The 14,642-nt window shown below is 37.1% G+C and overlaps 2 protein-coding genes across 3 annotated transcripts in view; one reads left to right on the top strand and one right to left on the bottom strand.

Annotated features, from left to right (window-relative positions):
- LOC135071363 (synapsin) overlaps positions 1-14,642 on the bottom strand; it is a 75,890-nt gene that overhangs the window by 28,002 nt on the left and 33,246 nt on the right. The gene's annotated exons all lie outside the window — the stretch shown is intronic.
- Positions 1-14,642, top strand: part of LOC135088651 (tissue inhibitor of metalloproteinase) — a 50,810-nt gene that overhangs the window by 12,273 nt on the left and 23,895 nt on the right. Inside the window, exon 2 of one of the 2 annotated variants that reach the window (XM_063983579.1) lies at positions 8,021-8,069. The exons of the other annotated variant lie outside the window; for it this stretch is intronic. The gene's annotated coding sequence lies outside the window, so the exon portion shown is untranslated. The remainder of the gene's footprint in view (positions 1-8,020; positions 8,070-14,642) is intronic. 2 annotated transcript variants of the gene reach the window in all.

Raw genomic sequence — 14,642 nt, 5'->3', positions numbered from 1 at the left:
TGCGAATTAATCCCGGTCTTGCGACACGAGTACGACTGATAAAAATCGAAAGTACACGTTGGTTTTACTGCGTGTTGTTTTATCTGCGCGCCAGGTTATGAAAGCGGCCCTGAAGAAATAAGTCTCCGATCGAAAAAATATTTTCACTCTTCGATTCGATTGAGACTTCAACATTCTCGATGCAGACAATCCAAAATTGCTTTCATAATAGCATTGGATTCAAATGACTGATTCATGAAAGAAAAACTGGCAATGTAAAATGTCCGTACATTTTCAATTTAAGTATCGCATATTAGGGAGATTGTAGTGATACAAAAAAATCTGTTCTCTGGCTTTAAACAGTGTAGGTATTATTTTTTGTGACACCAACTACATCTTTATACCTATCAAGTCCGTGCATCAAATAGGTACCTACGAGACAACTGACGGTCATTTACGACCGGAATTAACAGACATTAAACAGACAACACACAAGTGATCTTAAGAGTTCCGTTTTGCAAATCTTGCAAAAATGAGCAGAAACCCACTAAGATTGGCATCTGAGTGACGTCTTTCGGTACACGATACACACTGGGTGCGTTTGTGTTGCAACTTGCACTTCCATTACGTTACCGTCGTGTGTCGGTCACGCTCACGGTGTCTGTAGGTAATGTGACTCCCGAAATAAACGTGACCGGCGAGGATTTCGAGAAAGGCGTCACGCCAGCCGTAATGTGGCGCACTCGCATAAATACACACTACTCGGATTAAATCACCGGAATTTTTTATACAAACACAAATCGCTACGCTTGATTAAGCCCAACGTTTTGCTTTACGTCGAATTGATTGCTTGACGCTTCCATATTTCAAGAGGGTTGAGTCAGTCGTAAAGAGTTTTATTAGAAATATGTCTGTGGATCCAGACACAATTGTAGGAGCGTTGGCGCTGAAACGTATTTCATTCATTGAAGCGGGTAAAACGCATGACGCAATCGCTATAAGGAGACGTCTAACGCTGCGCTGGTAGTGCACGGCATCGTGACAATTGCTCGGCAGCCACTCAAGGGCAGAATGTTTCTAGATATTGATTGTGAGGAATAATAGTATTGTGAAGAACTGTAAAAACAAATGCACGTATGCAAAACAAGAGTTTTGTTTAACTTACGACATTTTCTACTTTTAAAAATTCTAAAAAGACCAAAAGTCATTGGGTAAAAATAATATAACGACCTGCCTCAAATGTTTCGTATTTTTAAGAATATTTTTCATTTCTAATAGCTTTAGTTTGTCATAAACTACAAGCAATTGATTTAGATTTTTCAGTCTTAGAAAATGCAAAAATGTAAGCACTTACTGAACATTTTCTTATAATATCTACTGCATATTTCAAGTACCAGTAAACTTTTCAGGTGAAATAGTTGTCTATGATAATATTCAGGTTGTTTTTCACGTTGTTTTCGAAGATTCCGAAAAATCGCGATCGTAAAATTACCTGGAATTGCCTGGAATACGGCAGCAAATCTTCAATAGAAACGTTGTAGGTAAACAAACATCCCAGATATTTGCGCAACGAAAACAGTATCTAGCCAGTCGGCCAAGGTTGTAGATACACTTACTACATAATTTTTCCACACTATTTACTTTCTACCAACTAAGCGTAACATCGTAATTGATCGTTCCGCCAAAATATTTACATGAAAGAATTAGGCGATGCCTAGGAATTTTATCTTGGATGCGGTGCGTCATTCATCAGTTATTTTATGTTCGACGTTGTTACGTGCTATTATGCACAGTTTTTAGTACCTACATAACTCAAGTAATTAGTTTTTCTAAAATAGCCTTTATTACAATTCCAGAGAAACCAGTACCTAACAGGTGTTGTTTTAGAAGTAATATGCCTGTATAATAAATTATTTTGTTTGCAAGTAACACAAGGATTTCATATAAATATTGACGCATCTTATAACTAGGAAATCCGTTGTTATTTCTCTGAACATTTTCCTATTGAGAAAATATAACGGAAATCTATGTTCATTCGTGTGTACGTGCGGACGAACGGGAAACATACGACACTTGCCAACTAGGTAGCACATTTTCATGACGAATAGTTGCGGTAGCACAACAATAATAATTAATCACCCGATAGTAATAAGCCGAATTCCAGCAGAGGTTGGCTTTATGAGGATAGCAACTTGCTTGGTTAGGTTTTACTACCGACATCCTATGTAAATGGTTCTATAAAGGGGTCGACAGCACATCAGACTATACATTTGTGTAGCAAAATAGCACATATCGACACCTGCAAGGAAAAACATCGTAACTCACTTTTGGGTAGTTTTGAGTTAAGACCTTAAAATACCTACTTAATCACAGGGTTACTGCGCTTAAAACGCCAATCTCCATACTAACTTTGAAGCTAGTTAGATACACACTGCGACAATCTCGCCTATATTTTCGATATTTTTTGCGTTATCACGTTTCAATTATAATGATTGATCACTGTGTACGAAACAAAACATGAAAAATGTTTGGTTTAATGTAACCTATTTTTCTAAAGCTATGTTCAATATCAGTTCAATTTGATAGATGATTTGTTATTTTCAGCAGATAGTTTTATAAATATTTTGATTCTTATTAATTGTTAGATACTGAAGATTATGTAACCAGCATTTAAACATTCCTACGGTATTAGTTAACGTTTCTCTGGTAAAGTCATAATAAATTGATATTTTAAGCCATCTGTTGTTCTCGTCATACATGACTTCATTTGCAAATGAAGGCTGAAGTTGTAAGAACTCATTAATAAATAGGTAGAGGTAAACGCATTACATTAATAATTCCATGATCTTACTCTACTATTGTAAAGAAATTATACATTATGTACCTAACTAATGTTTTCAGGGTTCTGTGCCCAAAACCGCGGGCCCAAATTACTAAAGCTCCATTATTATAAATCTTATCATCATTTGAACCGCAGCTATTCGGACACTGAAACTTTTATAGAACATGAGCAGCTACTTACTTATAATAACCACAATAGAAAGGTCCATATAAGAAATTAGTCATTAACCTGGGAATGTTTATTTATTGCGGTACGGAACACTTCGTATACGGGTCCTACTCGCATTTTTATGAATACTTACCTATCCAAATAAATCATTTCTACATAAAGTAGGGTAAAGTCGACCACCAGAGTCAAGGTTGATATGATATCTTAAGAAAAATAATCCTATTTTTAGGAAAACATCAATAATGTTGACAATAACAAATACGCTCGAACGGTTTTAGTGCAGTGCACCGCCTACCTGAAAACTTGCATATAGCTCTACCATCCATACTGCACAGCGGTTGGCTTGCATCCAAAACTTTCTAAAAACGGGTTAGCTGCAATCTTTCAATTAAGACCACTGTCTGCTGATGAGAATGCAGCCTTTTTAAAGGCTTACATGGCTTTAACGACTCTCAATTAAGTGCATGTTTTATGTTAGCATACAAAAATATCGCGGGGTTTCTTGCACTGAAGTAATGAGAACTCGGAACATTTATTTAATTGGAAATGAAGTAAGCACCCTGACCATAATCGTAGTGTTTCATTATCATAATTTGTAAGACTGACTAAGACTACACTATTTACATACATTTATTATTATTTAATGATATCGCCGTGAATTGTAAATACAGCTATTTTTAAAATGGTAATTATTTTACGTTTATTAGTGAATCCACTTCGATACATTATACGAGTAGGGATATTGTCTACATATGGTAAATTCTTATACATCATAAAAATTACAGAATAATTAAGAATACGGCTAAGTGTTATTAAAAGTACTTAAGTATATAGTTTTTTCATTAACAAGCATCAAGTCTCGCGACAAACTAGCTCTATAATTAGATCACTGTTCAGATTGCTTATGCGCATCGTCGATGCAAAATACTTGGCCCATTTATTTTATGAATATGTATGTATGCATAATGAATGTTTGTTTTAATAAAAAATGCATTGACGCATATTGATTTAAAGTAAAGAAAAATGCCTTCTTTATTTTACATAAACATATTCGTAGCCTACTTTTAGCATTAAATTGATTGGAAACAGCGTTTTAAAATTAATTTATGCCCAAACCAGAATATTTTAGAGATTTTTGTAATAAATAATGCTCAAACAAGTACACACATGCAACATATAGTAAGCCAGCGCAATTATGCATCGCTTCACCAAAGTGCATCTTTTTATAATTTTTACGAAATCATTTCAGCATTAAAAAGCGGCATCAAAAATGTTTTAGGGAAAATTATTTTCTTGGGTTTGCGGTAATGCTTCGTATGAGGTGATTTTAAAGTTGAATTTTGTGTGGAATGGTTATGTGGCAAAGCGCTCAAGTGAAACTAATCGCAGGTGATTACAATATGGGCCACCAACACGGCCCTTGGCTGTCCCGCCCAATATCAATAATGGCCCTCATTTCTTAGCCGGGAATACCTTTGGGAACAAGTTCGGCAAGGCTTTCTTTGGCAATATTTTATCGTTCAATCTTTCAGAATCATCCTCCGTTTTAGTCGATTTTTCAACGACCCGACATGTCTTTTAAAAATTAGTTAAACATACATGCTTTGGTTGGGAACCTTGTAATATTGATGCGCGACGTTAAATGCAGGTTAGAATCTTTTGCTTCTGTATTTTATGGACAACTCGGTTACCGTAAATCAATTTCGTAAATAGGTAGGTTCCGTATTTTAGTAGGTTAAAACTGCAGTTTTGTGAGTAATAGGTGTACTTAAATTTCTACCACCTGTCATTTTATAACAAAACACCACCTGTTCACTGTACCAATATCACATTGAAAAAGTATTAATATCTGTACGTAAGGTAAGTAGGTACCTTTTTGTTTTTCTCTACAGAGTAACAGCGGAATATAACTGATAACTGTCCGCCACAAATACCTAGAGAAAAATAATAACTGAAACTTTCTAATCCATTTAGCAATGTTCGCCGGGAGTAGAAATTCTTAATGGAGAGAAAGGAAAATCCGCTTTATGAGTACAAGTCGGCGCTTAAACTGTATCAAGCTCGCTATAACAATAAGATATTATGGAAATTACTTAAAAGGATAAGGATTCGTGAATTAATTATCCTATTTTGGGAAAACTTGAATTGTCGTTCATTTTCTCGGCCAGAAATTATACATGAACACAAAGGTTCACAAATAACAAACTTTTTTGGAGTTGATTCAACTTGGTGCGTTGCATTATTTAAACAGTATGATTTAAAGGTGACGCAATCATTGCAAAAACATTAAAACGAGGATGCTGTATAAAATTAAGAGATACAAATAATCACAATGCACTTCAAATGCCACTCCCGTATGAGGTAAACTTTTGTAACAATGTTAATACAAAATTGCAGTTACATCAACAAACAGCTAGCAATGGCTGTTCAGTTAGAGTTCAGACGCACGCAAACCGAATGTTTGGCAAAGGTAATAATATAAGCATGAATAAAGAGCTTGTTGGTACAAACAATAACTATTCAGTTTTAATGCCGCGACTGTCGTTTGTTTACTTTTACGACATTGGCTTTATTTAATACAAGTATTTTGCTGCAGCGCCGCGGCCTTGCATTTTCCCAGAATTTGGTTGTCTGTCCCAGAAGACACAATCATTATCATAAATAGTGCAATAATGAAGGTGTTTATTACTATTATTAACTTAATATATTCCATGTCAATAGTCTTCAGAAATCTTGTAATAAGAAACGCTAAAACAACTGAAAGAGATTGAACCGTTTTACCGATTTCAACATTATTTTAAATATTCAGAAGGTTCAGACAGACATTTCAGTTTGAATAATAAAATGGGTCTTATTTATTCGCAAGTTTGATAACTTCTATAGACAAATTACCTATACAATTATTAACTGTTTGGGTCGCAGGCAGTTGCGATTTTATACAACACAAAAAGTTCTTGCAGAGTTTGTACTCTATGTGCAATAAAGTTTTAAATAAATAAAGTAATATTGTGGGTAGAGTTCTACCATCCCTGTCTGTCCAATGTCTATTACGGTCTCAGCCGTAGCTATCTGTGTGAGCGACCTTGCGTCCGTCCGCGATAAGCGTGCAGCAATGTGTCACATCTGTAGTGCCAGTGCATGAGATTACAAGATAAAGATGCTGTTAGGGCTGTTTACTCTTCTATTCATAACTTACGGCTTATCGTATCTATAACTAATATTAATATGTATATTATTTTAAAGCTGAAGAGTTTGCTTGTTTGAACGCGCTAATATCAGCAAGTAGGTACTAGTTACCTCCAGTCGTCGGTCCACCTACAAGGTGGACCGACGACATCGTAAAGGTAGCAGGGAAGCGCTGGATGCAGGCCGCTACCAATCGATCAATGTGGAAAGCATTAGGGGAGGCCTATGTTCAGCAGTGGACGTCCTATGGCTGACATGATGATGATGATGATGATGAGGTACTAGTTCGATTTGAAAACATCTTTTCGTATTGGATAGCCAATTTATCGAGGAAGGCTTTGGGCTATATAGCATCACCCTACAGCCACGCTACAGCTCGTATTAGGGGCGGAGCAGTAAATAAAATGTTGCAAAAACGGGAAATATTCATACCTACTGTTTTCACACGTTTCTTTGCAAAGCTTACAGAACTGTGAGCACGGAGGCTCTGCCAGTCCTGGCTGGTGTACTGCCGGTCGACTTAGAGGTACAAAAGCGTGCGGCTATGTACTTCGCATCAAGGGAAAATATAACCTCCGATTTCTTAAATAGCCGCGATCGTTCTAAAATAAGTCGATTATTTGATTCCCGAGAAGTCGTTGAAGAAGATTTACTTAATGAATGGCAAAAAAGATGGGATACGTCAGTCAAAGGACGTCACTTATATAAATTCTTCCCGAATGTACGCGAACGTCTAACTAGGCGATGGTTAGAAATCGACCATTGCTCGTCGCAGTTCCTCACGGGACATGGCAACTTTAAACATAAACTTCACGAATTCAAACTAGTTCCGTTTCCTTTTTGCGAGTGTTCCACTGATGATGTCAGTCATGAGCAGTCTGCCCATCATATCTTGTGGGAGTGTGATCTTTGGAAACATGAACGTGATATAATGCTTAATTCAATACAACATACACTGTTTCCGCAATTTATTACACCGATCTTGTCGCGACAAGGAAAAATTTCCGTGCTTTTAAGCGATTTTGTGAAAAATATTATTGGCAGGTAGTTGCTAATTGCTCATAAGATAGGCCCCCTTAATTTAATTTATTGTCCGTGGTGCATAATCTTTTTCTTAAAGGTTTTAAACCTTTGTTTGTCACCTGTCATCCGCTTTGCATTGGAGGGAAGTCGAACCTTAATTTCGAACTCCTCCTATGTTCTTCTGATTAATTTCGTTGCGGGTCCAATGACAGTTTAACTTTCCCCCGGGACAAACTTGACCTTCATTGGTTGGGTTTTTGTGGCGGTCAAGCTGTAGATCCTGGCTACACAGGAGTTGCAGTGGTGGGAACGAGAGGTGGGAATAGTCCCGTTGTTTTCACACGTACAAAGTCGCGGGTACAGCTAGTAATAGATAGGTTTGTTTCCAAGCTAACGCTCTCGCTAGTAAGCGGTTGTGTCCGTTGGTCCGTTTTATCTTGTTTACAAAATTGCCAAAGTCTATTCTGAAATATGAACTCTATTGGCGTGCTGGAATTTAGGCCTATAAGTGGATATGTAATGGAACGTCCTTGCGTTAGTGATAAGCCAGCGAGCACAAACTGGTGCGTCACCGCTTCACCGTTGCATGAGATTACTTGATAAACGCATTAGGGCTATTATTTTCGCTAAATCTTTCTTTTCATCAGATATCTTCTTGATTGAATATCTTAAGGGTGTCTGCAGAGGGTATAAATTGAAGTGTCTGTTTGTCATGTCCAAATAACAATATAGTACTTACAGCTCTAACGATCAAATTAAATAACTTGCAGATAATTTCTTATCATGTTTATTATAATTAATATAATATTTTATTGTTTCCAGGTATCTACAATGGACACTATAGCAATGGTTTCCGGGGCATAAACTATAGGTATTGTGATAATTGTTTAGATATTGAATTATAAAGTGCTGCGAACTAAGTAAATCAACAAGCCGACATAGTAAGTAATTAGCGTCTGTAATGTCGTATTTATAAACAGACATGACTTACGTTATTACCACGATCAATATGTATATTCATATAACTAATAGTATCGGTTAAAGTCGATAAGATCAAACCGTCATACCGTCTATTTCCATTTACATTTACATCTGACAAATATATCTCGAGTCTTCAACAACAATCGCAGAATCTAGGCTAATGATCGCGACGACATCCTAGATATAGACTCAATGATGCCATAAATTGAAGTGCATTATCAAATCATTAATCGAGTTACAACGAACAGCTTTGTTGCGGGCTCCATAGATCATAGATGCACCCGGTGACTTCACAGCGGTAATGGTGCGGATCATTTGTCTACTCATCTTACAACTGCAATAACGATTTATACCTTCTGAAGCTTATAAATCGATTAATCATCCTTGATTATTTGTTATGAACACTAACTTACCAACGTCTATTCATAAAGTTATACACACAAGCTTAATTCCTAATTACATAAGCTCATTCCAAATAAACAAAAGCGCATCACGCACGAGCACGCTCGAATACGGCGAGTGCAATGATCACAGCGAGAAATTATTGTTATCGTTTATTTTGAGACGCGTTGGCACACATTCTTCCTGACGCGCTATCTGACATTGCCAGTCAAACCCGTCAAATGATGCTTGTTCTTCCCGCTTGCGCAGGCGCCGCGCGTAAATTACAAACGGCATGGGAGAATAGAGGCCTTCACTGAACCAACTTTTGTAACTAGTTGCTATTACTCATTTATAATAACCTAAACTATAAAAAAATAAACGGTTGGAAGATTATCGATTAAGAAATATAGATCAACATGCGTGGAACCGACTAATAATATACGCCAGACGCAAAATTACATCGATCACGTACAAAACGATTTATGATTGCCGGCGCTTTGAATAAATTTTGATATTTTTCCCGCTTTTGTACCTACATTTTGCGGTAGGTTATATCACCGCTTATTTATTTGTAGGGCGAATGTAGTAATGCAATGTGAGTCACAGCTATGTGCCGACTAAAACTTCTTGGAATACTATCGTTGCGCTTTGATTTGGATTGATTACTTCGTGGACTAAATTCGTCGCGTTGTGAATCATGGAAAACAATAACTATTATGCGAGATTTATATTCTTTTCGACATTTATTAATACCTACATAACAACTTCAACAGAAATGTAAATAGCAACTTTTTCCATTGAAATCTACAATAATGTAAGTAGGTACAGGCATTTTTTACGAGCAAGAACATTGTAATTATAAACATGAATGATCATATTGATCATGAAGTCATATTGTAATTTATATCCAGTACGGAAAACCGCAATGCTACCGTGACCTGTATGCTAATAAAGGCAAATAAAGTTTTTAAGAAATTGCTTTTTTATTTCATGTTAATTATGGAAGGATTAGGTAACACAAGTATAAATAAGTATGTATCACAAATCATACCTACTTATAGGTAATGTAAAAACTCCGCAATGGTTGTGACCATATTTACGCGGAAACAATCAATTTCAAGTTATGCGAAAAGTAGTATTTTTCCACGTCTACATACCAGGAATAATTCTCTTCAATTAAATCTTAAACAATTAATTGCAATTCGTAATATCATTTCAAATTATTTTTAATAATTATGAAAGAATTTAACGTTAATTGCTTTCTGCGAATTGTTTTCAAATAACTTATAGATTGAAAATCTGTAGAGATAGCTAAAAAGTATTTCAGCCAACAAATTGAACTGACAAAACATAACGTTTAATAAACATAGTTAAAAAAAGTGCGGCCTTGATCTGATTTATTAGGCAACCTATTACCGACATGTTTGTTTAGGTATTTTTCATTTGGCTAGCAGATGGGTGACGGTCGATGTATGACAGGATCTAGAGCAAATGGATCTTTGTTACGAAAACAGATTATGGTACAAAGAAAGAAAAATTATACTGATTTAGGAGCACTTTCAGCACTTGCTGATAAGTCGCTGAAGACTGTCACGTGATCACGTCTTAAATGTGAAAATAAACTACACCAATTTGTTTCCCAGGTATCGGATGACTGAGAAAGTCACTGATGAATCAATATTAACCATTATTTGTCAGATAGCGTTAAGTGTCAGATATAACTTTCTGATATCAGGGACCGGCAAAACTGGCCCTAATGCAAAGAAGGTAAACAGGAGGATTGTTGTGGACTTACATTACACGTAGAATTAATAAAACCCTATGAATGAGTAAGCTGGTGGAGCGGTTTCGCGTGGTATGAAATATGATTGCAAACAAATAATTAATTACAACGTGCGACCATTAGGCATGGCTGCTCATGTGCCGTGTTCCAGGAAAACACGCCGTTGCTAATCCGATGGAACTTGGTATTCAATTAAATTAATTTTCTCCGGTGAAATTCAACGTGGAAGGTTATTTATTCACCGCTAATCCTGTTGAATGTCTAGTAAATTCCTGTAATTAAAGGTTAATAATTTATCTGATATTGTAGGTATACTTTATGAGAAAATACGAAACCAAAATATACATGATATTATCAAGTTAATACACAATAAGATGTGGTAGGATTTAGTAACTTAAAAAAAATCAAAATGATTGCTCCAAATAGTCTCAATCACTAAATTAGGTGTCGTGCATCTGAAAAATAGGTCGAGGCCGCGCACACCGCGAGGCAGTGTTGATGTCTCTATCATTGATTGATAAAGTAACATTTGGTATTTGACCTGCTACTTGTTATTGTTAAATTCATAATGTAACGATTTGACCAAGAAGCTTATTTTATATTCCGTTTAAGGGGATTAGCTGATGTTTGTGTTGCGTTAGCAAGTAACGGGTGACACTATCCTGTTTTGTCGGGGTGAAAGTGAGAATCGATGTTGCCGTTTAAGTCTAGAAATCTAGATCCTTGTGAGTCATTCATTGTTTACATGTTGGTCGCTCTCGCATGTACAATATTTGTTTCCACATCACACAACTTTAGGCCGCCTCAATTAATTAATTAGTGGAATTTATGACACAATAAAGGGCCTTTCGTAACCGCTTCATTGTTAGGTCAATCAACAAAGCGTTATAAAATTAAAGTGCAAACAAAGTGGCGAGTAAAGTAAAGAACGAAGTGGAAATCGTGTGAAGTATGTTGTTAGTGGCCACGGAGCCTCGTGCGACATCTCCATATGAAGGGCCGCTAACTGCGCCCGTGTCGAAAGCAACCTTTCGTTTGTTTAGCACGCAACTAAACAAACCACGTGTTGCAACCGGCGGCGCTCGTCAACAAAACCGTCGCGAATTGGTGAAACTATGCTAACGATTCATGACAAACGCCCGGAAAAGCGGCTGGAAAACGCCTCTACAACAAAGTTATTTCTACTGTCCACGATCGACCTCCGCGTCAACGATCGTAATTAATGTAACTCGAGCGACAATAAACATAGGCGGTTTATGTTTATCTAGAGCCATTTGATGCAGAACACCTCGAATACAAATTGCCACCGCATTCGCAGTCACATTAAGTCAGCGACGTAATAAAAGGCGGCGAGCACCGCAGGCGCAGGGAACAAAGGGTAATACGTCTCGAAATTGGCTTTTTGAAAACAGGTGAGGCCGTCACCGCCACACCAGACGCGCTCACTTTTCCTCACAACTCATGAGCATAAATTGCGAAGGTCGAATATTGTTGTTTTTACTCTCCACCTCACCTGATTTTATGTGCGAATGAGCTTTGAATTGTTCCAGACATTCTTTCATAACCTATACTCCGTTTTAAAGACGTGGGCGCCCATAAATCTCGTTTTATGTCGGCACATTTGGAAGCTATTGGTTTTAATTTTAGATATTGTGTAAGCTGTATTTCATAACGCTAAAGTATTGCCATTACTCAAATCTAGATGGCTTATTATTGGAAGAAGGCAAAAATGGTTCGCAATAATGAATGTAACTTCCCGCCGAGACGTAAATAAAACTCGCTCTGACAGGCTTGACATTTACGAGGGTACACAATACACAAAACGTCATGTCAATTTGTGTCGATACTCGATGTGCATAAACCTTAGCTCTCTCAGTCACTACCAGCCGGTCTAAAACTGTCGGTATCAATTAAACATTATTGTGTGAGAATGTTCAATGTTCAGCATACCTACTTGGAATGGAAATGCTACACCCGGTGTCGGTTTACGGGGATTAGCTGATGTTCGGTTGACACCCAGAGACGTGAGCCGAGACAGCCTGTCCACACGAGCGAAAACGCAATCAAGCGAAGCTAGGCAAAAAAATCTCATAAACTACCTAATTGAAACACAAAACACAACACTGTTATTTATTAAGTACTTAATACTTTGATTATTTCTAGCTCTACTCTACATATATCTCTTATCGCCTTTGTAGTGCCTATTTCCAAAAAAAGAATTCGGCATGTTTGCTGCTTTATATTTTTTTACATTTCGGATCCAGTTGCATTGTGTGGGTCCCCTTCAATGTCTTTACCTGGCGAAATAAATGGGGGCACGATAAAGATCAGGTTACAGAGATCGTTCCTACCCACATAATATCGTCGGCTTCAAGAGTAACCTCATCACCTTAAATTCAATTTGTCAATGGCGGATAATTTGTCGTTGTCGCCGACGACAGCGCTTTTTGTCGGCGTCCGCTAACGATCGGCATCGTGTTAATCAACGCTTATCCTTTAGACAGGAGGGCTTTTGAAGTAGATTACTGGACCGTACTTAAAATTAGGGAATGGCGAAGTCGATAAAAGAAACACTTGCAAAAAATGCTTTATTTATTAAGATTTTAACCAAACAAAACCCAAGATAAAATATAACATTTAAAATACCTACCTTCTACTTTGGAACATATTTTCACATTACGAGTTTAAAAAGAAATCAGCTACTTATAGGTACTTTACTCAACTTTATCAACACTTAATTCATTCGAAGTAAGATAGAAAGAAAAACGTGTTCTTGAATGCATAAGTTGGCATAAGCTTCGAAAACAAACTAAGCCTCGGTATATTGTTGAGCGTAACTTTGAATAAGTTTCTGAAACATCTTTTATACTTAGTACCTGAAGTGTGCCTGAAGCTACAATACTTCAAGTTACAATTCAAAAGTTTCAACGGTAGGTAAAAATAAATGTGGAATTGGTGATTAGTATTTTATTTTTTATCTGTAAGCTAGACAGCTAAATGCAGCCGCGAAAAGATATGATTACATTTGACGGAGATGAAGAGAGCAATCGCACATGTGGAAGCTAGAAGCTTTATCCGATGATCGATTATTATGCGAGTCCCGATTCATACCGGGAATCGAATATCATAATTACGACACGGTTATTGATGGCGTGTGCACCGCACGATTAGGGACACTGATTCAATTAAGGTAGAAGTGAGTTATGGTCTAACAATTGTGAAACTGTGTCGGCTATGACCAGAGCGGTGCGGTGTAGATTGTCTAACATATTATCAACAGGATGGGTTTGAGGAAACTTTGTTGAATGAACTTCGAAGCAATAATCACCCCCTTAGGCTTTAGATTGGTATTCAAGTAATTGCTGAAACGATAACAATGTAATGAGAAGATGTATGGGATCCCGCCTCTTGGCGTGTGGTGGTCGGCTCACATGGTATTTGCATATTATAGTATCGAAATACATTGTAGAGCCGAGTAAATACAAATTGTACCTCCAGAGGGAAGTTGTGTAGTATTTCAAGAGCATATAAGTATTGATTATTTTTAATTTAAAATTTTCCCCTGTATTAAAGGCCCTTAATACCATTAAAGTATTTGTCATACCCGATAATAAATAGGTCTTGTTTTTGAACACTTGACATTTTCCCACCTGTCTACTCATTGGCATGCGAGTGGTCACAAAAGTAATTATATGCGAGCAAGTTTCCTATAATATTTGCGAACATCCATCAACATTGAAAGCAGACCAATAAATCAGCATCAGTCGGGCCAGCAAGTGGACAACCTCGGCGGGAGTGACTCAGCCGATACATTAATGCAGTGATCTGCCTAAAGGCTTTACGCATAAATTTAATAATTGCAGACGCGTAGACAATGCAGTACAAGTGAGACGGGACCCTATGAATAATACATAGGTACAAAAAGCGATATCTCAACAGATATAGGGACGGAGATAGGCCACCATTTTTTTGTTTAACGTTTCAGGGTGAGCCACTTCTGGGACGATAACACATGAATAAAAATCCCTTTGTTTATAGCCACCATATGGTAATAGCGGTCCTGCTTATTTGTTGTATGGGTAACAGTCCAGAAAAATGCGATGGCAAAAACAGCGATCATGCTTGACCGCTCATTCATTATTTTCAGCGCATTTAAAAAATGTTTGTCAACTGTCATTTATAAAAGCCAGTGGGCGTGAGAATCATCGTAATTCGTAGTAAATAGCAAGAATACCGCACTACACTAAAAATAATTCACCATGAATCATGGTTCATTCAGCAAGGAGACGGGTGACG

The sequence above is a fragment of the Ostrinia nubilalis genome, chromosome 4 (assembly GCF_963855985.1).
Source record: "Ostrinia nubilalis chromosome 4, ilOstNubi1.1, whole genome shotgun sequence".
Taxonomy (NCBI): domain Eukaryota; kingdom Metazoa; phylum Arthropoda; class Insecta; order Lepidoptera; family Crambidae; genus Ostrinia; species Ostrinia nubilalis.
The sequence above is the reverse complement of the archived record's forward strand: the minus strand, read 5'-3'. Positions and strand labels throughout refer to the sequence as shown.